This window comes from Vulpes lagopus, chromosome 10, assembly GCF_018345385.1.
Source record: "Vulpes lagopus strain Blue_001 chromosome 10, ASM1834538v1, whole genome shotgun sequence".
NCBI classification, from domain to species: Eukaryota; Metazoa; Chordata; class Mammalia; order Carnivora; family Canidae; genus Vulpes; species Vulpes lagopus.
This window is the reverse complement of record NC_054833.1, coordinates 1616371-1619944: the sequence shown is the minus strand read 5'-3', so window position 1 is coordinate 1619944 and position 3574 is coordinate 1616371. Positions and strand designations below refer to the sequence as shown.

General features: G+C 39.7%; 1 pseudogene; it reads right to left on the bottom strand.

Annotated features, from left to right (window-relative positions):
* Nucleotides 1–2280: 2280 nt before the first annotated feature.
* Nucleotides 2281–2760, bottom strand: LOC121499890 (annotated as a pseudogene).
* Nucleotides 2761–3574: the final 814 nt, after the last annotated feature.

The window sequence follows — 3574 nt, the reverse complement described above, 5'->3', positions numbered from 1 at the left end:
TTTATTTGTAGGCAAGAACTCCAACAAAGCTGTGTTAGGATGCTGGGCTATACTCATGAATTTATTTGTCAAAGCTATAGTGAAAGGCTTGTGTTGTAGAATACTTCTGGTTGGCATGGGCAGATCCTACATAGTAAATACTTTAGAATTCCCACAATCTCCAAGCTTTCATAACTGCCTCTATAGGATACTGAGGATTTCTTGACATTTCAACCTCATTTAGTATAGGAACTAAATTTAGTGTAGGAACCCACGTTTGGGTCATCCAACCTCTGAAACTGTTTGAGCCATTCCTGTACTTAACGGAGAAATTGAATTCATAATCTCAGCTGAGTGGGTCCATCACAATACATCTGGCCTTATCTCTCCTTACACTCTTTTTCGCTTGATCCTACAGCATTAAGATCCATTTCCATATACACATCTCTTGCTTGGACCACAAAATATCCTGGGACAGCTTCTGAAATACAGATGAAGTATTTTCTGAAATACATGTGACTTTGCTCTAAAACCTGTCTTGGTCTAAAATCTATTCCAGGATTTTCATCTCTTCAAACAGGTTTCAAAGTGCCATAGTCAATATCTCCTTACTTAGATCATCTATAGCATCAGTCCCTAATGGAAAGGCTGCCCTTCATGTTTGCACCTAATAGTAACATGTCATACTAAATTTAATGAAGGCTTATAAATGTAGTTAACGAATTGTCAAGAATAGGGGGTGATAATGGCATGGTTAATGACAGCATAGAAATGGGTAAACTTCAGATGTGAAAAGTTCTAAATGTCCGGCTTTCCTGAGATAATAAATGAAAAAAAAAGAAAACCTTGTTTTCCAGTGATAACTAATGAGACTCTTAGATATTTGAAAAGGACACAGGTAGGATCTTACTGGGATCTTCTTTACTTACTTTTATCCCACCTTATTTTCTTAAGCAACTAAATTTCCTAATTATTAAACAAATGTGTAAATAAATGAATGTCAAATTATGAAACAAGGTGTAGCAAGTAAGTGGGGAAAATGATTCTTGCCCATAATGCTCATTGTATCAACTGTAAGGAAATGCAAGTAATATACCTGCATGAAGAGAAGAGAGGAAAGTAGCACTGGATGTGAAATTGCAAGAAGGATTTTAGAAAGTAAGAAATTCTTTCCTCCTCCCCCTCCTCTCCCTCTTTCCCCTCCTCCTCTTTCACCTTCCCCTTCCTCTCTTCCTTCTTCTTCCCCCTCCCCTCCTCCCCCTCCTCCCCCTCCTCCTCCTCCTCCTCCTCCTCCACCTCCTCCTCCTCCTCCATTCCCAGCATAATGCCCAACCCAGGGCTTGAACTCACAACCTGAGACCAAGACCTGAGGTGAGATCAAGAGTTGTATGCTTAACCAAGTGATAGAAATTTTTAATTGAGAGCTATGGGCCACTTTGGTCAGATTGCCAAGAACAAACATTTAAGTGTCCACGACACTTAAAAACTAATATTTGACAACTGGTTAAACTGATTGAACCACCATAATAAACCACTCTTCATTTCCCCACTTTTTGTTGATACTGGAGATATTAAGAGCATCACAGTGCATAATGATGATTCTTTCTCCTAAAGGGAAAAAAATATCTACTTGAATAACTTTCAGTCAAGAAAATACCACATCCACGTAGTCTGGTATATTAGTGTTCTATTGCTACATAAAAAACTACCACACATTTAATGACTTAAGATAACAAATTTATTATCTCATAGTTTCAACGGGTCAGGAATGCGGCTTAACTGTATTTTCTGCTGCGTGTCTCAGTAGACTAAATTCACAACATCAGCTAAGGCTGCAATTTCATCTGAGGCTCTTCCTGGCCCACTTGATTGTTGGCAAACCTCAGCCTTGTTGTTTTGGAACCCAGACCCCAGGTTCCTAGAGGACACCTCTGCCACAGGACCTTCTTCATAAGCCATTCACATCATAGCTGTTTATTTTCTCCAAAGTCAGCAGGAGAGCCCCACTTACTCTGAATATGTCCCTTGTCCAAAGTGCTCACCTGATTACATCAGACGCATCCAGGATTATCTGTCACCCTCTTTGTCACTGTTATTGTTTAGGTTTTATTTCATAATCATAAACCTAACTCTGCATGCAACCCAGCTAGACTTGGAGGGGAAAGGAAAATACGGAGCCCATAAAACTGCAATGAGAGTGCAATGGTTATAGTATATTTCAATCAGATGGAGATGAAGGGGTGCTCTCTTGAGTACAGAAGGAATAGTCTGGTGGTTAAGATAAAACACAAGTCAAATTTATTAGGTTTGTCCACAGTCAGCAACAGTGATCTTCTTGTTGGTCTTGCTATTCCTGGACCCAAAGTGTTCCACGGCTTTCACAATGTTCCTTCCCTCTCTCACGTTACCAAAAACCACACACTTGCCATCACATTCAGTCTTGACAATGCAGATGAAAAACTGGCAACCTTTCATGTTGGGTCCAGCATCTCTGATGGATGAGATGCCAGGACCATAGGCTTCCGGATGAAATTCTCATCATTAAACTTCTCCCCACAGATGGAGTTGCTGCCAGTGCCATTATGGTGTATGAAGTCACCACTGTGGCAAAATAATCCTTTGAAAGCAGGAATCTTTATAACCAAATCCTTTCTCCCCAGTGCTCAGAGTGCAAAAGTTCTCTGCTGTCTTTGGAATTTTGTCTGCAAACAGCTTGAAGGATACTTGGCCCAAGGGCTTTCTGGCCAGGGTAATGTTGAAGAACACAGTGGGGTTGACCATGGCTGGGCCACACAGGTGGCTCCGAGGCAGCAGTATCTGTAAGACCTAATCTTTCTCTTTTTTATTAATAACTCAAGGCCCATTGATTAGGAACCTTAATTATATCTGAAAAATCCCCTCTACTTTGTTATATAATGTAATCTAATCAGGGCAGTGTAGGGGCCAAGGGCAGGTTGTCCCAAAATGTACCACAGTCACATGCTGATTATTTTGAATTGAAGCTATTAGGGGAACAGCTAGTGCACGGACCACAGACCCTCTACTGTCTCCCTGAAAGCAAGGAATGAATCATATGAAAGATACCCTCTACTAAGAAGTAAAAGGAAATTCTTATCACAAGAGATGGAAAATTTAAGAGCGAGAAGGCTATATAAACAACCCTGTTATGTTTTTACTAATCTCAATCCAAATTCCACATAGAATTCCTTTAAGTAAAGCTCCCTAACATCTGTTTTCTTTATTTTGTCAATTCCTCAAAAAGTTATTGTTTCTTCATCTAAAAAGTATAAAAACTGCCTGCCTTGGTCATTTCTTTAGTTCTTGATTTGGTCCTCCAGGCACGTATAATAAACTTTGGAGGGCACATGATGAGATGAGCACTGGGTGTTATACTTTATGTTGGCAAATTGAATTTAAATAAATTTTTTTTTAAACTTTGGTTGTTGTTGTTGTTGTTTTTTCCTCTTACTCATCTGTCTCACATCAATTTAACTCTTAAAGCAGCTGGAAGAACTTGAAAGGTAGAGGAAGGATTTTTCCTTCCCCATTGTAGTGCAATTCCACCATATTCAGAGGTCCTCCTCATATTCAAGGA